This window comes from Gigantopelta aegis, chromosome 9 (genome assembly GCF_016097555.1).
Source record: "Gigantopelta aegis isolate Gae_Host chromosome 9, Gae_host_genome, whole genome shotgun sequence".
Taxonomy (NCBI): domain Eukaryota; kingdom Metazoa; phylum Mollusca; class Gastropoda; order Neomphalida; family Peltospiridae; genus Gigantopelta; species Gigantopelta aegis.
This window is the reverse complement of record NC_054707.1, coordinates 15,001,704-15,023,803: the sequence shown is the minus strand read 5'-3', so window position 1 is coordinate 15,023,803 and position 22,100 is coordinate 15,001,704. Positions and strand designations below refer to the sequence as shown.

The following is a 22,100-nucleotide window of genomic DNA, read 5'->3' as shown; positions in this document are numbered from 1 at the left end:
TTACAATTATGATTCAGCTAGTAGAGACAGGCGTATACAGAACAGCTACAAGTCTTGGATGATACAGAGGTAATGAGGGGGGATTAACACCTGGGAGTTTTAATTTTTTCACATTTTTACCCCCATACCCCATTTCCAATATCCGTTTTCATAATGTGTGTTTTTGTGGCGGGGCCTGCAATATAAATGAGTGTAAGTAGTTAGCTCAGATGTTATCCAGCATTTTTTTTTTTTTTTTTTTTTTTTTTTTTTGGACATTTGTTTCCCTGTTATTTTTTCTTAAAAAGCTCTTTTGGCCAACAGTGGCTTGTTGTAAAAACGAGTATAACTGGAGTTAACTCAAATGTTACACTCCGGAATTGCTTGGGTGACACAGTAAGGATATGGGTCAATCACTCTGTATGTTTTAAATTCTCGAGACATTGAAATTTTGGCAACCCCTGCCTTTCACCACGGTAATATAGCTTGTGCTGCATGCATTGATAGGTAACTGGGAACCAGGAGCCAGCTTCACACACTTTTCAGTGCATATTCAACTGCAACCATATAAACCACTAAAATACAACATTGCCTCAGGTAATACTGAACACATAGTTCAGTTCACTTGGCATTCAACCACAGAGCACCCATGGCCCACATTTGCGTACAAGAATTTGTAATAACAGAACCTTTTATTTTGTGATTACAATATCATATTTTTAACATATAATATAAATATTCATGCTGTTAGTACTACAGTCAAAAAAAAAGGCACTTTGGGTGGGTGTGAAGATAGCCAAAAATGTGCTAAAAATCATGCATTTTTAAACAACATTTTGGAATTTTAAGCATATTATCGTGGAACTGACACAAAAATATATCTCAAAACATTTTAATTGAACCCTGTTTATGAATATGACCCACATTTTTATTTCGCTGGGACCACAAACTCTTGTGTGTTTCTTGTGCTGGCATTCGTGAATCTGAGATGAAATTTTACCAAAAACTGTGGTCTTCTACCTTAATTTTCTGTAATGTCTTACAATTAACATAACAAAAAACATGACTTAAGATTATCCATTAGATTCTAAGGCCTTAAAAAGTATATGCTCTGGTAACATTTGCTTATAAAACATTTGTATCTCTCTGTATATTGCATCACTTATGGCCTTAGTAGAATAGTATAATTGTTGCCCATCTGGAATGCATGGAAGCCTACAGATGATAATATGTGGAGAACAAGTCGAGTCTATTTCTCCCTTTATAAAGCAAATTTTATTACAATTTTCATTATTTTTGCCTTTAAGGATTAATTTTGATTTTTCATTATTATTGTAATGAGCACAAGTCTGACATCTTCACTATTCACCATCAAATCTCCATCCACTATTCCACTCTTCAATTTTATATCTTAGGCCATTTTATTCTTTACTCTTAACCCACATTACAGCATTCAACTTGTTATTCTGATTTGCAGTTCGTCGAAGCTGGTACGCCGACTGTTCAGATAAGACAATGCACGGAATGGCATAACTTCAGCCAGACACCCATGTCCTATAACTCAGGCAGCTGCATCACGAAAACAGGTCACACAGCAAAGTTCTCTCACAAGTCAACAGCTTGAAAGAATGATACAACCCAATCCAGCAAATCCACAACTGAGTCAACAGCGTGAAACATTTGAAAAATGTGCTTCTCCAAGTCCTACTTGTTTGCTGAAAGAACCATCAATACATGACACTGTGTCAAGTCCTTTTGAGAGTCAGCAGTCTGGGACGTTGACACTATCAAGTTCTTCTGAGAGTCAGCTTGATGGAACAGTTATACACGACACTTTACCAAGTATTAATTGGAGTCTGCTGGCTGAAACATCAGTACACAATACTCTACCAAGTCCCACTTCCAGTCAGATGGATGGAAGATCATATCCGGCCACCCCAGATAATTCTACTGTCATTCAGCAACATGAAACTTTGGAAGAGCCCCGCTCACCAACCCTATCTCCAGCACCTTCTCATGATGTCATAGCCATTCATCGTTCAAAAGTTCAGCAAGAATTGATCAGTGTCTTCATTGATCCCACAATTGTTGCAGCGTCCATCAAATATAGATTTATAGATGAACTAGGAGCAGATGCTCAGGGGGTGTCACGAGAGGTTTATTCATGTTTCTGACAACAGTTCTTTGAAACATCTGAATTTGGTGAAAATAAAAGGGTTCCTGCCATATTTCCTTAAAATAGAAGAGAGGAGTGGGAGGCTATTGGGAGAATACTTTTGAAGGGCTATGTGGATACTAATGTCTACCCAATACAGCTCTTATATTCATGTTCCTGTGCAGCTATTTATGGGAAGGCTGAAGTTGCAGGAGAGATCTTGGTAGAATCTCTTAGAATGTATCTGTCAAATATAGACAGGCGTGTCACTGACAAGGCTTTAATGTGGCAAGAACTTGACGCAGATGACCAAGACGACTTCCTCGACCTTCTTGGAAGGGTCAACTGCCATTCAATCCCAGCTAGTGATGAGATTCAACCCATGATCATTAGGATAGCACATAAGGAGCTCACCCAAGAACCAAAGTATGCATTGGATGCCATTGCCTGTGTAGCAGGGCCTGGCCTGAAAGAAAAGATCTCTCACCCAGAAGACCTACGTGAGCTGTATGTCACCAAAGTCCCAAATCCACGAAAGGTCATCAAGCTTCTGAGTTCATCACCAAACAATCATTTTTGAAAGAACAGGCAGCAGCCCTTTCATTCTTGAAACAGTTTATTAAGGGTTTGGATGACAGGTTGCTCAAAAAGTTCATGAGGCTTATTACAAGTTCTGAGTTCATTTGCACCAAGTCCATTGAAGTTACCTTCAACCAAATGAGAGGCTTTGTACGTGCACCACAAATCCATACTTGTGGCCCACTACTTGAGCTGCCCTGCACATATCAATCATATCCAGATCTCCGCAACGAATTGATGCACATACTAGATGCTAACTATATGAATATGGATGTCATTTAATTCAAATATTTACTATTTTTGTTCAGTTTTCCACTGAAATCATTTGTTGCATTTTTGATGCAATGCTATATACTGATGTACATGTAATTTTATGCCTAACAGACTGACTCCAAATGGCATATTTGCTTCAAATGTCACATGCAATATCACTATTCAGTGTAGTTGTACACATAATTTTCTCTCGCATTACATCATAGGTGGCATTGCTGGTGTGTATCTGTACCCCTTTCGGACAGATATTTTTTTATGTAAAATCATTGTTTAAGTCACAGTTTTTGCTACCATTCAGTAGACAGTTTTTGCTACCATTCAGTAGACAAGATTTCAGTTACTGGCTGTACAAATTTAATACTGACAATTTCTTTGACACTACACCTCCTACACTATTTCTGTAATTTAATGGACTATACTTAAGCGTTTTTGTTATTGTACTTGAATGTGTAGTATATAATGTATAATTATAGAATACTAAACGAGATTGCCTGTTATACCATTTTTATGCAATGAATAAACAGTTTTGGTATTTGACGAGCAAAAGCGACTTTCGTAAAAATGGTATAACAGGCAAACTCATTTAGTATTTTATTTATTACAAACCAACTACAACCAAGCTGAAGCTGAAGAAAGCTGAAACCGAGACCTACTAACTGTTTTACATACTGGGTCAAGAAGTGATCTGAATTTCATGTTTGAATACCTTAGGCGACAATGTCCCCATAAGGTACAGATGAGGATAATTGGTAAAATGTTTTTGGGGCATTTTTGTTAGCCAGTCATCATTAGAGTGTCATATCAAAATATTCTGGTTCCAAGATACACGAGACGACTGGAATCTTGAACGTTTTTGAAATGTTCAACCTTGAAATTCCAAATGACATCATTTAAAACAACATTTTCTTTGAATGACGTAATGCCTCACCTTCGCGCATGCCAATATTAAACTAGTTAGATATTGAGTAATTGTTATGACATGAGCAATATCTTATACTGGTGTGTAATAAACACATGTATCTCAGTTCAAGTTTTATGTACATGTCACTGTATGCAGTAGACGTTTTTGTTTGTTGCAGTTACTGTTACATGTTAAAAGTGTGTGAAAACTTTCCCCTGTGCATTTTCACAATATCGTTTCATCAGCAAAAAAGATCCCTCTATTTTTAATTTAACAAAACTACTTTTAAGCTTGCTTGTTTCTTCAGGGATTTTTAGTTTCATTACAGTGGTGTATGCACCTCAGTCATGACCTGTTTTTGTCACCCATGGTTTTGCATTATCTTCCAGCAATATATCCCAGTCATTATTGTGATGCCATTGAAATCATTGTGAGAACACAACAGCTCACAGTATCCAGTAACTGTGAACTAATAAGTAAGTGTAACCTCCCTGTGAACTTACACTGGCTTTGTAACCTGAAGTCACTGTGAGTTCTAATGCTAGAAAGACAGCAGGAAGAATACAGTAAAATACTGAAATGGCAGTGAATGTTATGCTAAGTATCTGATCTTATCATTTGATGTATTATCCAGTGTTATTAGTGTAACTTGTATTTATTTAATGCAGTGATAGTGTTATTCAACAATAAAAGGAGATGTACAGTTAGTTTGTTGGTTTATACTGGTTACATTATAGTTGCTGGTGATACTGAGTGTTCAATTAGATGATTGCTTTCGTTGATTTGTTGGACATATCATCGAAGATATATGACAATACAGAGCTTACTCCATTGGTAAATAATGTAGAAATAATACAATTTTTTTTACAACTGGTAGATCTCAGACCTCGAAGCGGCCTGTGGCCAGGTTACCAAATGCGACCAATGTTCCGTGTGGGCGACTTAAATATTAATATTTTAAAAAATAATGGCATTAGTCGCCCAGATAATATTATGTGGGCGATCTTCTTTAGAGTTTAACCTGTGAGCCACTATTAATATTTGTATTCCACATTAAAATCTTACTCGTGGTTCTCGCACCATAATTTGCCAACATCCATTATTAATTTTTGGGCCACCATATGTTTTGGTGAGTTTGGAGCCCTGAGATCTGTCTATTTTATATTGTATTTGTACATTAGAGTATATATTGAAAGGCCATAGCAAGAAATGCACATCCTGAGGGGACAAAAATGTGTAGGTAGGTAGGTTTTGTATTTTTTAAATTAAATGGTTTTCTGTGGATTTTTACTTTGATATTTTAGAGTCGGTAGGCATAATTTTATATTTATTTAACACATATTTTCACATTATTGCATTGGTAGTTCAAAATTTGACCAACTAGTAGGTATGCAATTAGGAAATTTCATGAGGGGTTTTCTAGAATCGACTAGATTCAAGAACAGGGGTGACTATTGCAGTCACTTAACTATTGCAATAGTACTGCGACAGTTAAAATACTATAGTGGTAGTACTGCAGTAGTGGTAGTACTATAGTATTGCAATAGTATTTTGAATTTTTAAAGGACTTAATAACAATATTTCAAACAAATTATTAACATCGAAGTCTTCCAACACATGCACAATGCAGATGGCATGAACTTATCAGTTTAACACGAAGAACATACCCTTAGTTATTGGAAATATGTTACTAACTAGTGAAATATATAATAAAGTAGCTGGATTGTCCTCTAGCCATACCCTGTTTATATGTGAGGATGCACTAGTTAGTGCGCACTTGGTGTTAAAACTGTCAGCTTACTAAAATTAAGTTTCTAAATCTGACAAAACAAACATTTAGTTTGATCATTTTCGAGTTCACCCATGACACTAATAATATGTGTTCCTGGTGAATATACATCAAAAGGTACCCAAAATTACCCTTATTTTTTGTCAGAACGTACTTTTTTTTCAAATTTTAAACACATTTCTTTAATTTGTTTGAAACAATCAAATGGTGTGTACACGTTAAATGACGACAATATTAAGCAAAATAAATTTATATTTCAATATTTTCACAAATGTACTGAAACAGCGATGTATAGACTAACGAAACGAAAAAAAAAGAAGTCCAGCTACTTCATTAAAATGTATCCTTGTGGTAAGGAATCTGTCCATTTGTTAAGAAAGATATTTTATTTTGTTTACTTACATGTATTTTTAATGTTCACATACTGAATGCTCATTTGGTACGTTTTGAACAGATATGGATATGTTTTGGTAAAGTATGATTTGGTTTAAAATAGTTTAACCACAGTGGGATGTGTTAACTGTACTACATATTCCACTATGTATACTATCCAAACTCAATAGCTGAGCAAACAATTGCGATACCTTGTCGAGAGATATCATTTAATTAATGGATCCTGTATTATTTTAGCCACTTGCTTTACAAGTTTAAATCATTTATAAAGATGCTGGCATGTATCGTTTATTATTATCTGCATGTTTTACAACTTGTAAAATGACTTCTTGTATGTTTAAACGTTCAAGGATTATATTACTTTGAAATAAATAGTTAAGTTTGTTAATTAGTTCCAAAATTACACTTGGTGGTGATAAATCTGATACCATTTAAGCATTTGCAATTGTCACCAATCATTATAAATTCATGCGATTTTCTTCCATTTAGCATTTAGACATGTTTATTGAATAAAACATATCATTTTATTCTATTTGTTTGTAATGCAAGTGAATATTTGTTTATATGCTTATTAAATATATATAAAAGCTATAAAAGTAAATGCCAAAAGGGGCATAACACATATTAATTTCATCTTGGAAACTTACATAATTAAAAACAAAGCTACATTTCCTAACCATGTCTTATATTAGCAGATTGCCGAAAAGACTTGAAGCCTTTGTTTGGGGGTTTATGTGGTTACTTATTAATACCAGCTCAGGGTGGGGTGGTTGGTCCAGGATCGATCCCCGCCGGTAGCTCCATTGGCTATTTCCTGTTCCATCCAGTGCACCATAACAGATATATCAAAGGCTGTGGTATGTGCTCTCCTGTCTGTGAGTTGGTGCATATTAAAGATCCCTTTCTACTAATGGAAAATATAGCGGGTTTCCTGTCTAAGACTATTTCAAAGTTACCAAATGTTTCACATCCAATAGCCAGTGATTAATCATCAGTGTGCCTAGTGGTGTCATTAAACATAACAAACTTTAAATTTTTACTACTAGCTCTTATAATTCAACTCGTTTCATTTAAATATTTCTTTGTATGAGCTTTTTTTTTTTACAATAATTAAATAGCTATTGCAAAATTATTTGTAAATGTGCTGAAATACACACTGCAACACTTACAACAAACTGATATTTGGCATTTCCAAATGTTTTTCTTTTCATTGTTGTACTCACATATTTTCTAAATCTGCTTCAGAAATATGGACTTTACACTTTATACATTGTAGTTCTCTACATCAGGAAAGTATCTTGTCATGTTTGGCATTAATCAACAGGCAGAAGCATTCCTCAGTATTGTTACACACACCTCCACTTTCACACTAATCGTGTATTTACACACATGCACACACTCAGCTGACCCATCCATCTTGTAATCACACACCTTCCATTTATGTATCCACTATATAATCTCACACACACACACACACAAACTTTGGCTCCATTTTTTTTTTAATCAAACATATTGTAGGTGATTGCTTATAATGGTGAACTTTCAAACATAGCTATATTACAGTATTCGGGAAGTTTGCCATTTTTCACTATTGTACAGTTTTGTTGGCTGGATGTACCCAAGATCAAAATGAGGGACTGAATTAGATTGTTCTGGGTGACACACCATGCCTAGGAAATGACTAGATGCCTGCCTTAATGTTACATATAAAGCTGCTGCTTCTTGGCTGCTTGAAGGGTGAGAAAGATTGTTCTCATTCATGAGAACAGAACACATCTCAAAAACATCTTCATCACATGGCATAGGCTTTCGAAAGAGACACTCCTATTTGCAGAAATATATGTCTTCATTTGAGACAAGGCACAGATAGTCTCGAGTTCCATAAAGCTGTGGAAGCAAATACAATATTGAGGGACGTCCTCACGGACTTCTAGAATTTCGAACACGACGAATTCGATGGCTGTTCCATGTTTCAACTACCATATCCAGATCCGCCTGCAATTCAAAGCAGATTGGAATTTACCAGAATTAGTGTGCATAATTATGAATGATCATACCCTTCTCTAGACCTTCAAATTTGGAGATTTTGCATACAAGTACTCCCTTTTGCATTTATGTGATTGTGCGGAACTTCACAATGTCCCACAGTGAAAATGCACTCTGGGTAGCCTCTCTCTATACTATAGTGACCCTCCATGGGTATAGCAACAGACAGTCTATGGACATCCTTATTACACATTCTTATGGCTAGAAAGTATCTGTGAACAAAAAACCTTATCTGTCTTGGATAGAGTCTGAATATAGGCACTAATAGGGTTTAATAAAAACGACAATAAAAATGTTATGTCCGGTACCAGCTGTTGTTCTAGCTATAAGGTGTTCCGTTAACAGATTACGCAGCACATCACCATGTTTAATGCACACATTTAGAATCAGGACTAACCTGCTATTGTTTTCTAACAGGATTTAGTTATGAATACTAACAACATAAACTGTCATTGTTTCATCTCATATTTACTTACCACGCTTCTGGGGTCGGAAGTACTATAATGCTGTCTGCTGAAGATTAACTGGTGCCAGTCATATACAAACTATATTTCGATATTGTCGCTCATTTCACTTCATAGGCACTCAACTGCTTGCTGATATAAAAGCTTGTACAAATTGGTAATATGAGAAGCAGGGCCCGTGGTGGATAATGTACATGCCTGAACATTAGTGGATAGAGACTTGTGACATGTCAAAACTGTACTGTACTGTACTGTACTGTACTGCACTGCACTGCACTGCACTGCATTGTACTGTACCAGTTACTAATGCTCCCAATATCTGATGATGCAGTAATTTAAATAGAATGGGTCAATAAAATAGTCATATATAGTGTGCGTGTGTGTGTGTGTGTGTGTGTGTGTGTGTGTGTGTGTGTGTGTGTGTGTGTGTGTGTGTGTGTGTGTGTGTGTGTGTGTGTGTGTGTGTGAACAAGGAAGTGTGTGTGTGTGTGAACAAGGAATGACTGGTTACTGTCTTAAGATATGGGCTTCATCCTGCGAAGGTTAGAATGGCGAATGCAGCGAGGCTCTGCCAAATTTGAACTCTTATATTAATTTAGAAAACTCGAACTCCCTGACACTCGAACTATTTCCTCGTCACCTTCAAGATCGAGTTATCGAAGTGAGAGAGCGAGAGAGAGAGAGAGAGAGAGAGAGAGAGAGAGAGAGAGAGAGAGAGAGAGAGAGAGAGAGAGAGGAAGGAAGACAATGTTTTATTTAACAACGCACTCAACACATTTTATATGGTACGGTTATATGGCGTCAGACATATGGTTACGGACCATTAGCAGCAAGGGATCTTTAATATGCACCACCCCACAGACAGGATAGTACATACCACAGCCTTTGTTACACCAGTTGTAGAACACTGGCTGGAAAGAGAAATAGCCCAACGGGTCCACCGACATGGGTCGATCCTAGACCGGCCGCGCATCAAGGGAACGCTTTACCACTGGGCTACGTCTCGCCCAGCTAGAGAGAGAGAGAGAGAGAGAGAGAGAGAGAGAGAGAGAGAGAGAGAGAGAGAGAGAGAGAGAGAAGTCTGCAAAGTTGCAGGCGATTCGGTGCCATAGGTTCGAGTCCCAGCGCCAGTGCGTTAATATCTATGTATGTAACAGTCAACCTCGACATACATACAATATATGTAGATATTCATACATCAATACATACTAGCCAATGCCAGGTCTGCCCACTGTTTCATGTACGTAAGCGGGATCGACCGCGTAGCTTGTAGGACCCATGCATATAGTTGAGTTAAAGAGCATCCTTTTTATGGATGCACCAATAGCTCAAATGGTATCGTGGCAAGTCTGCAAAGTTGCGGGCGATTCGATGCCATAGGTTCGAGTACGAGCAACGGCATGGGAAAATGTGTGAGGCCAGAAAGGATTTAATTATCCCCTGCGCCAGTGCGTTAATATCTATGTATGTAACAGTCAACCTCGACATACACACAATATATATAGATATTCATTCATACGTACATACATACATACATACATGAATGCTAAAAGACATGTCGATCCTATCTTCAGTCCTATTTAAGGTGTACTGATTAATAAGTGTTGTTAATCTTTGCAGTCCTCCTATTATTTGCCAACTCAATACCAAATGCAACTCCTCTCCGCAAGTCTACTTGAAAATATGCGGGGCAAAGTTATGAAATACATGCCATAATGCTTTTAAGAGAGAGAGAGCGACTTAGTGAGCAAGAGAGCGAGTGACAGACAAGAGGACAGGATGTGAATGAATGTGAGTGTGTGTAGCCAGGATAAATGGATTAAATAATAATTATCCCTTTGAATCGCCACCTGTATAAGATCATGTAATGTATACTGATGTCGAGAAAGCCCCCATTGAAATTGCCACTAGCTTCTATGTCTCGGAAATGACATATCCAGAATATGTGCATGTCTACGTAGGAACATCCACATACTCATTACTGATTTACATGAATTCGTAAAAGATAGCTTCTTTCCCCTGCCCTATCATGTCATCTCGCCTATTTAAGGTGTTCTGAAATTAATAACGTGTTGGTTTTCAGTTGCAGGTCAGCTCGTATATCATGGGACAACCTCCCAAAGAGGAGACCGCTTCTATGAAATAACCACCAATGACCCTTGGATCACTACTTGTGATATAACAATAGAGCCAAATGACCCGACGGGAGAATCCATCAACACATCCATTTATACAAAATCCAAAACGTTTCAGTTTATCATATGAATCAAAGTGCCATATGAAATTAGGCCCCTTGACAATATATGAACGTCGCACAAGACGGCGCCGTTTTTCTCTGCTGGGATCCTTCAGGATCTAGTGCCCGCAGGATAATGCAGACTTCTTCCTGCGTGCATGTCAATCCGTTGATCCAGCGATAGCCATGCTGACTGCCAGATTTTTGTAGCTGGTGTTCAATAAAATTGACTATATCAGTAATATCGCAGTATCCCTTTCGTCGAAACAGTCCGATACCACTCAAAATACGCTTTATTTGTCTTTCACTGATCGATATGTCATGATAAAGTGCAAGTGCTTGAGCAATATCGCGGTATTTCAATCCCATTTCGAAGTAGACTCTGATAATGGCTTCCCTTTCAGCATCAATGATGAATTACACATTTTGCATTGCTTGGTATTGTACTATTTTCGACGTCCCTAATGGCAAAAGTTTGTGAGATCCTTTAAAATACATGTTACTCACAGATCAATGTCATGATAACTCAGAAATGCATGAACAATATTACAAAACTTCATTTAAGTATAACAGTAAGCCTTAATAATATTATTCCTTTGAGCATTCAATACATTTTATTGTTCAAACAAAGATTTTATTGTCTGAATACAGATTTTATTGTCTGAACAAAGATTTTAATGTTCGAACAAAGATTTTATTGTGCGAAAAAACATTTACTATCTTCTCTTTCTTTTTTAGTTCATGTCCTTTAAACGCCACCGTACATTTGATATAAGAATTGCAAATAATAAAAACACCCATAACAGAACGACAATAATATTTTTCATATATTTTATCTGAAATCTTAATTGTCTTCTTTAATGAATTTAATACATAGGCGAGATGTACGGTACGTATAAAACATTATTTATTTGTCACAGGTGTTTTATTTGTTGCGAAAACGGCTATCGCTATATATATTGCGTCAGACGACGTATTTCTTGACAGAACTTCAAGAGCCTCCATTGGTAAGTGTTGCTTATTTGTTAAAATATTATGTAATAGTTACACATTTTCGTTTGTGTCTACGATGCTCTTTGTGACAAAAAACACACATTACATATCTCACTTTGGTAGTTTCATCAAAAAATGTTTCTCATTATTTGCAACATACTTTGTAAATATGATTCTTATACACCCGTTGGTGAGAACACCATGCGTTATTTTTGGTTACACCTGGTTGTTAAAGGGACATTCCTGAGTTTGCTGCATTGTAAGATGTTTCCGACTAATAAAATATTTCTACGATTAAACTTACATATTAAATATATTTTCTTGTTTAGAATATCAGTGTCTATATATTCAATGTGTTTCTGGTCGTCTTAATATTTGTAAGAAGGCCAAACTGGATTCTGTCTTCAAATAATTTCGTACGTACGAAAAACTTATATTTTTGGAAATAAAATGAAATTTAAACTAGTACAAATATTAGAACGATCAGAAACACGTTTAATATACAGCTACTAATATTTTATGCAGAAAAATATATTTGATATGTAATTACAATCGTTAAAACGTCTTTGTTAGTCGATAATATCTTAAAAAGTGCAGCAAACTCAGGAATGTCCCTTTAACACACAATTTCAAGACATACGATTGCCTGCTCCTAGGTGATGACCAGGGCCTCGTTCCACGAAGCGATCTTAGTGCTACGATCGCTTTAATAAGGTAGTTATGCACTTAAGGTGATCTTAGGGCTAAGATTACTTCGTGGAACGGGGCCCTGGTCACCAATGTCATGCAACCAATGAAAAACTACACGATGGAAATCGATTAGACTGTGATGTATAGTTAACCTGACATTCATGCATCTGTGACGCGTAAGTCAGCTACAAGTACAAGTATAAAAACCTAACGACTAATTCAATGAAATTTCAATTCAAGTTAGGTTTTTATGTATTAAAAAAAAAATGAATGTAAAATCGATTGACATCGGAAATATTTTGCGTCAACCATGACGCAGACAGATTTTATTTAAGAGTATTTTAGGTAATAGTTGCGTCAAATACGCAGGATTACTGCGTCATGTGAAACCCTGCTGCCATTGTTGCCCGACAGTTACAACATATAGACATACAGATAATATTACATATTACTACCTGACAGTTCTGACACTTTTCAATAAACAGACACACTCAGATGTAGCTCGCTCAGAGTCTTAGTTCGTATAGTATTTTCGGTAGATCACTGTTCTACCAATATTGATTGATCATTTCGTTATTACCATGACTTTTGTGCACCTATGCATTCAGATAGTGTTCGGTCCGTAGCACGTTTGCTCTCTAAGACTATATGTCCAAATTACCAAATGTTTGACATCCAATTGTCGATGGGGCGAGACGTACCCCAGTGGTAAAATGCTCGTTTGATGAGCTGTCGGTTTGGGATCGATCCCCGTCGGTGGGCCCATTGGGCTATTTCGCTCCAGCCAGTGCACTACGACTGGTACATAAAAGGCCGTGGTATGTGCTATCCTGTCTATGCGATGGTTCATATAAAAGATCCCATGCTGCTAATCGAAAAGAGTAGCCCATGAAGTGGCGACAGCGGGTTTCCTCCTTCAATGTCTGTGTGGTCCTTAACCATTGGGGCCTATGTCTGACGCCATATAACCGTAAATAAAATGTGTTGAGTGCGTCGTTAAATAAAACATTTCCTTCCTTCCAATTGTCGATACTTTAAAAACAAAAAGTGCTGTTTTGGTGAGACTATCTCCGAGTGCATGACAGATGGTAACCAGTGCCGTAGCTAGCAGGGGGGCAAGGGGGGCAGTTGCCTCCCCCCCCCCCGAATAAAATAGGAAAGCATTATAGAAACTTAAAGAAAAGGAGTTTTATACTATTAACTTCTCAGTTGCCCCCCCCCCCCCCCCCCCCCCCCCCAAAGAAAAACAAACAAACCCCTAGCTACGGCCCTGGTAACGCTTGCCATATGCTGACATTTACTGACCACTTATTAGACGTTGTAAACAAATACTCCTTCCAGTTCATCAGTTCATGCCGTTCACGGCAATGAGTGGAATTCACACGGCCAGGCAATAGGCAGACACGGATTCTTCAAGACTGGAAGAAAGGAATGACAAAATAATCTATAATAAGTGGGTGGCAGTACAACAGCAACAATCTCTCTCTCCCCCCCCCCCCCCCCCTCCCAAAAAAACTAAACAAACAAAAAACCCAAAACAAACCCAAAACAAACAACAACAAACAAACCAACCATATCCACCAAACCCACCTAGGGCACAGCAATAGAATGTATTCTGTTTTCTGTAGATAGACAACATTGGTACTTCTAACTAAAAACAACACCTTCTTGTACTGTTATGATATGTAGACACCGATTCTTTATGACTGATAGGCGTTCGGGACCAGCGGGGCGCCCGGCCGATGTTGTACAAATCGCCCGGGATCCGTGAGGGGCCCATGAAAATCCCACGGCGCCCGGCGGATTTTTGTCCAATACTTTTCGTCAAAATCTACGTATGTACGGGATTGCCACGACCTATAATCGCGCTTAGAAAATTGCAGATTTCGGAGTCAAGTTTTCACACCCGCGAGGTTCGGGCGACCCCTAAAAATCGCAGCAGAGCCCGTAGAAATCGGGCAGCGTCCGTCCGGACGCCACGCGAAAATGCCCTTTTTGGCCTGTTTTAGGAGTCGGTCGGGCGCCGCGACCGATATGTGAGTGCCGCTTTACATAGAGTTTTTAGCGATTGTAATTACATATCAAATATAGTTTTCAGCATAAAATATTAGTGGCTGTAGGCCTATATTAAACGTGTTTCTGGTCGTTCTAATATTTGTACTAGGTTAAATTTCATTTTATTTCCTAAATTATGGGGGTTTTTTTTTCATACGTACGAAATTCCAGTTTGGGCTTCTTACAAATGTTAAGACGATCAGAAAGACATTGAATATACAGACACTGATATTCTAAACAAGAATATATATTTAATATGTAAGTTTAATCGTAGAAATATTTTATTAGTCGGAAACATCTTACAATGCAGCAAACTCAGGAATGTCCAGGACATGGTCGAGAGAAAAGCCAGCGCAAATGGTGCGAATGTTATTCAACAGCTAACAGATTGTATTCATGGCGTCAGTATCGTCGTGTAGTGGCGTAGGCAGGATTTTGTATTAGGGGAGGGGGGGGGGGGGGGGGGGGTGGAACACCTGGCATCCAAGCAAACAATGATACCGAGTAGTGTGATGTGACACAGGAACCTTTTTAATGTTATTAATAAGCAAAAAGGTAAACATTTCACCATGTAGAGTTAATTGAAATTTCAACCAAATGTTTTCAACGGTGTTTAGATACAGCTAACAGATTGTATTCATAGCGTCAATATCGTCGTGTAGAGTTAATTCAAATTTCAACCAAATGTTTTCAACGGTGTTTAGATTGTGCTGGCAATTCAAGCATATTTATTAGATTTTCTTCAATGAAGACCCGTGCGGGACGTAGCCCAGTGGTAACGCGCTTGCTTGATGCGCGGTTGGTTTGGGACCCACCCCGTCGGTGGGCCCACTGGGCTATTTCTCGTTCTAGCCAGTGCACCACGACTGGTATATCAAAGGTCGTGGTATGCGCTATCCTGTCTGTGGGATGGTGCATATAAAAGATCCCTTGCTGCATTAGGAAAAATGTAGCGTTTTTCCCCTGATGACTACACACAGTTCTTTACACTGTGTTTTTATTTAACTGTTGAATTTTTATCTTCATGTGATTCAACATTTAATGTTTTGCTTTTACCATAGTGTGACACACAATAGCCGATGTATTTTTCGTGCTGGGGAGTCGTTAAATATTCATTCATTCATTCATTCATTCTGATGACTACAAGTCAGAATTACCAAATGTTTGACATCCAATAACCGATGATTAATTAGTCAGTGTGCTCTAGTGGTGTCGTTGAAAAAAACAAACTTCTTCAACGAAGACCCGATCACTGTTATCCAGGCACATAAAAGTCGGGGAAATATTCAATTAGGTCAATATCCAACCAGTCAGTTAAAATGACTCGATGCTCTGTTAACCAATAAAAAGAAGACATATGTCGCACCCAGATGTTAACCATGTGGGTAATAACTATTGGATTAGCGTGTGGAAACTCGTAACAGTTTCAGTGGAAGCGCACAACTCGTATATTAGATGAATGTAAATGACATGGATAATGCAGTGGATAACGCTTGGCACACATATCACGATTCTGTGCAAGTGTAACCTGTATGCAAGGATGAATTATTCGTCCATGAACAACTGCAGTGGAGTCATGGGTACGTTGAGTTCGTCTGGAATACTAAAGTTCCGTTAGTTTCAACATTATAAGGTATTATATGGCATGTTTTATTTATATTCAACAATAAGAGGTATTCCAGAATGTTTCGTTATATTCAACATTATGAGGTACCCCAGAATGTTTTGTTATATTCTACAATATACGGTATTTTAGAATGTAAAGACATTAGAATGTTTTGTTATATGGTACTCCGGTGTGTTTCGTTATTTTCAACAATATAAGGTATTTTAGAATAGTTCGTTATATTCAACAAAATAAGGTACTCCAAAACGTTATACTCAACTATATAACATGCTCCTGCATGTTTCGTTATATTCAACACTATAAAGTAATTAATATGTTTGGATATATTCATAAACAAACATCTTGCCCTGTGACGGCATATGCGCTTAAATTTGTTTCGCATGTGGCGATTTTAATTGTGTTAGAGGGCCGTGTGCAGTTCCTAATGCACTTAGCCAGATGGGCAACTTGTTACGTAATAATTCGCGCGATCGGGCATTCCAATATGCACTTAGTCCAGCTGTGGAGGCCATGTGGCGAGTAGTTACGTAATACCTCTGCGAGTGCGGTTTTTACAACCGTGATTTGGCGACGATGGCGTCAGTAAGTCTGACGATCAGAGAGAAATATACCGACTCTAGTAGAGAAATATCAGATGATAGGGGGAGGTACCGCCTTGTACCCCCAGGCGAATTCTGATTTTACGAAGAAATAGCTAGTTTTTAGAGATATCGAAGAGAACGAACTAGGAAGGCTCCAGGGAATCACGAACGTAGTCCGTTAGGACTTGGTAAATATCATTTCTGCTCTGTGTATAACCTTGATGTGATTGATGTGACTTTAATTATTTTAATACTGTATTATAGCAATATTCTTTAGACAGTGTCTTCGGTCATCTGACGAAGTAAATCGTAGACTTTTTGTTCTAACATTATACGAGTATTTGGTAATATAAAGCTTAGCCAGTCATCCTAGACGACCTAGGTAAACTGTAGGTTATTGTCTTTATTGTGATAGGTACCAGTATTAATTCTGTGTTACAAGGTTACTGAATGAGTAGTTAGGGTTAATTAAAAATTAACCCGTTAGGAATAGAGCTGTAATTCCTTTATTAATTAAGTTCCCCTGGAAGCGTTCCTAAATTATCACACGTTACTGAACGAGTAGTAAGTATTAATTAAAAATTAACCAGTTAGGAATGGTGTTGTAATTCCTTTATTAATTAACTTCTCCTGGAAGCGTTTCTCAATTATCACACGTGTGGGTGTGGTGTAACGGTGAAGTGATTCGCATATTGTGTAACTAGACACCTAGAGATTAACTAATTAAGTGATCAGTTCTGGGTGGTTATTATTGCTGTTATTAATTAACTACTACGGCTGTACATTTGTCAGCGTAGGATAATACAGATTCCAAGGTGTATTGTGTTTTGTTGTGTTTCTAGTGAGCTAAACGTGCTATAAATATATATACTTTATATAAGATCGTATCTCTCATACCTAGAGACGAGCCATACTAGGGTTTAACCGCCTGTTACAGAGAGATCTAATAGATATACAGTTAGGAGAGAGATTTGGATAATCGTGTTTATTAAGTTACGGGAGTTATAGAATCCCCGTGACATGCCCCTTGGGTTGTAGTTGCCTTATCTATACCTCACAACGGTGCTATTAATCCATATTTATCCATGACTTAACAATTACATATGTTAATTAATGCGATCAGTATACTATGTTAAATAGTAATGCTACGTAATATGCAAACAAATAATACAAATGAACATACTTAGCACTAGGTTAGCTATAATTTCGAGATTTCTTTGAAGGCAAATAGTTAAACGAGTTACAGTGCAGTATTTGTTAAAGGGACATTCCTGAGTTTGCTGCATTGTAAGATGTTTCCGACTAATAAAATATTTCTACGATTAAACTTACATATTAAATATATTTTCTTGTTTAGAATATCAGTGTCTGTTTATACAATGTGTTTCTGGTCGTCCTAGTATTTGTAAGAAGCCCAAACTGGATTTTGTCTTCAAATAATTTATTTTTGGAAAGTTAAAATGAAATTTAACCTAGTACAAATATTAGAACGACCAGAAACACGTTTAATACATAGCCACTAATATATTATGCAGAAAAATATATTTGATATGTAATTACAATCGTTAAAACGTCTCTGTTAGTCGAGTTTGACACCCAATAGCCGATGTATTTTTCATTCTGGGGTGTCGTTAAACATTCATTCATTCATTCGTTCTGTTAGTCGATAACATCTTAAGAATTGCTGCAAACTCAGGAATGTCCCTTTAATTCTGAGAGATGGTTCTGAAAGTTTCTTTTGTCTTTCAGTATACAGAGCCGGTTTGGGCCTGTTGCACAAATAACAGCGGGTCCCCTAGGATATATATTTTGCAACACCCTCGGGGAGAGAGGGAAAAATGACCTGGGGGAAATAAATGTAAACATCACCGCTGGGCCCCTGAAGCGCGGGGAACGTAGCACGTGCTACATGCGCTACTGGTTGGACTATACCAATTCAAATCCCATAGGCGACCATGTTAACGTTTGTGTTTAAAAACACTATATGCAATATATCAACCAAACTATGACCCATAAATATCAGTACTACAATCACTACCTCAAAGTATTAACTGCAAAAAATGGTACCTTTCATGGCTCATTTTCGGTATAACCAGATGTTTTTACAACACCCCTAGTTTCGCACAAAAGTTTAGTACTTTTTTTTTACATGTACCCCATACATGTTCCAAGCACAAGGCTACTTGACACAGTGGTACTAGATGAATTAAAATTGTATACATTTTTAGCCCAGATGAAACTAATTTTTTTTTACAACCAACACACTCACATTTATAACCAATCACAGGACTTGTGGTGTTAACTTCTCTATCAAAAGTTCGGTGCACCTCGAACTTCGACCCAGCCGGAAATTAATTGGTATAGTGCTACCTACTATGATAAACCGGCTCTGGTATACACGCGTGCTTATTCTAATAAACAGGGCCGAACCCAGTCTAAAATAACTGGGAAGAGGGTTGGGGAGCAAAAGAAGAATCAGGACAAAACAACGTAGGGTATTCTCCAACGAGTATAAATGAACGAAAGAACGAAATGTTTTATTTAACGACGCACTCAACACATTTTATTTACGGTTATATGACGTCAAACATATGGTTAAGGACCACACAGATAATGAGAGAGAAAACCGGCTGTCGCCACTTCATGGGCTACTCTTTTCGACTAACCGGCCTCGGTGGCGTCGTGGCAGGCCATCGGTCTACAGGCTGGTAGGTACTGGGTTCGGATCCCAGTCGAGGCATGGGATTTTTAATCCAGATACCGACTCCAAACCCTGAGTGAGTGCTCCGCAAGGCTCAATGGGTAGGTGTAAACCACTTGCACCGACCAGTGATCCATAACTGGTTCAACAAAGGCCATGGTTTGTGCTATCCTGCCTGTGGGAAGCGCAAATAAAAGATCCCTTGCTGCCTGTCGTAAAGAAGAGTAGCCTATGTGGCGACAGCGGGTTTCCTCTAAAAACAGTGTCAGAATGACCATATGTTTGACGTCCAATAGCCGATGATAAGATTAAAAATCAATGTGCTCTAGTGGCGTCGTTAAATAAAACAAACTTTACTTTACTTTTCGACTAGCAGCAAGGGATATGTTATATGCACCATCCATCAGATAGGGTAATACATACCACGGCCTTTGATATACCAGTCGTGGTGCACTGGCTGGAACGAGAAGTAGCCCAATGGGCCCACCAACAGGGATCGATCCCAGATCGAGGGATCGATCCCAGATCGAGCGAGCGCTGTACCACTGGGCTACGTCACGCCCCCACGAGTACAAAAGGGCGGTCGTAAAGTATAAGGCCAACCATGTGGTATTTTTTTCAGGAGGGGTCGTGCGGTTCAAACCTCCACTACGTGCGACCCTTATAAACGAAGGTTGATGATCTATAGCGCTGGAACCAACTATAATTTCAAAGTTTACTAGATGACATATCTATTTCCGCCCAAAGCGGATGCCTTTACGAAAATTCCATATGGAAACACTGTTACTAATAACCATAAAATAGATTTTTCTTTATCCGTTCGTTTTCCGCAACCCGTCCCTTCCCTCACCAAAAAATTACATTAAATTAAATTAAATTACAAAATAAAAAATTAAATTAAATAAACATAAATAAATACCCCTCCCCCCAAAAAATAAATAAATAAATAAAAAAGCACCAAAAAAAACCCACAACAAAAAAAAAAAAAACCAAAAAAAAAAACCCACAAATAAATAACTTCCAATTTTGCTAGTTATACTGCCAACACTCGTCAAGCATATCACATTACGCGATGTAACTTTATAAATGACGATAAATACAATGACAATAACAAGAGGGAGATTAGTCGAACCTGTGTAAAGATGTGTGTACTTAATAACATGGACTCGTTACGGGGGAGAATGTTACTTTGCAGGTAGTTGCATGAGTAGGTGAAAATTACTGGCCTCGGTGGCGTCGTAGTTGAGCGATCGAATATAAGGCTGGAAGGTACTGGGTTCGCAGCCCGGTACCTGCTCCCACCCAGAGCGAGTTGTAACGACTCAATGGGTAGGTGTAAGGCCACTACACCCTCTTCTCTCTCACTAACCACTAACGGCTAACAACTAACCCACTGTCCCGGACAGACAGCCCAGATAGGTGAGGTGTGTTCCCAGGACAGCGTGCTTGAACCTTAATTGAATATAAACACGAAAATAAGTTGAAACGAAATGACATGAAAATTACTAGTATTGAGGGTAGTTTAAAAAAAACCATGTTTATTTCTTCCTGCCATTCTCGCTCTGTTTCTCTCTCTATCTCCCTCCCCCTTTCTCTTTCCCCACCGTTTCTATATATATATATATATATCTCCCTATCACCATCCTTCCATCTCTTTGTGTCTCACCATTGTTTTTTGCAATTACCAGAGTTTGACACCCAATAGCCGGTGTATTTTTCTTGCTGGGGTGTCGTTAAACATTCATTCATTCATTCATTCATTCATTCTTTGTGTCTCACTGTCTGTATGTATGTCATATACATATACATACACATACATGACACATACATGACACGTACATACATATACATGCACATGCATGAAATACACATACATGACATATACATGACTTATACATACACATACATGACATATACATACACATACATTCACATCGATGACACACATACATACATACATACACATACATTACATATACATACATTACATATACATGCATGACATATACATACACATACATGACATACACATACATGACATATACATACACATATGCACATACATGACATAGACATATACATACACAAACTGGCACATATATATCTGTATGTCTGTCTGTCTCTCTTTCTTTCAAACATACTAGACACCAAACAGCTATAGTTTAAAAATAATGAAGTGTTGTTTCACAAATATTTCTTTTCTTTCCTTATTGTGTGTCTGTTTTGAGGAGACATGTCAAGCATTTTAAAATCAAAGACTCCAATTTGATGAGTTACAGTGGTGGCAGTACTCAAGACGGGTGCCACCTGTGGGGAAGGATATGCTAACTAGGGTCTGCGAACTTAATATGCTTTAAATACGGAATATTGAGTTGTTGTTTTTTTAATAAATTCGTACGTACGAAATTATGTTAGACAAAAATCAATATTCAGATACTACAAATCATTACGATGTCCAAAAATGCATGAGATACGGAGATATTCTGAACAAAACAATAATAAGTTTAATAATGTTAAAGGAAAAGTTTATTTGCCGAAAACCTTTAAAAACAGCTACAGACTCCTGATAGTCCCTTTAACGTGACTCCATATCGGTTATATTGGATTCAGTTCCGTATATCTTGGAGGCAATATTAAA

General features: G+C 37.8%; 1 protein-coding gene across 1 annotated transcript in view; it reads left to right on the top strand.

Moving 5' to 3' along the window:
• The first annotated feature begins 11,745 nt into the window (after window positions 1-11,745).
• Window positions 11,746-22,100, top strand: part of LOC121380862 — a 54,818-nt gene continuing 44,463 nt past the window's right edge. The window contains exon 1 of the mRNA XM_041509864.1: window positions 11,746-11,822. The gene's annotated coding sequence lies outside the window, so the exon portion shown is untranslated. The remainder of the gene's footprint in view (window positions 11,823-22,100) is intronic.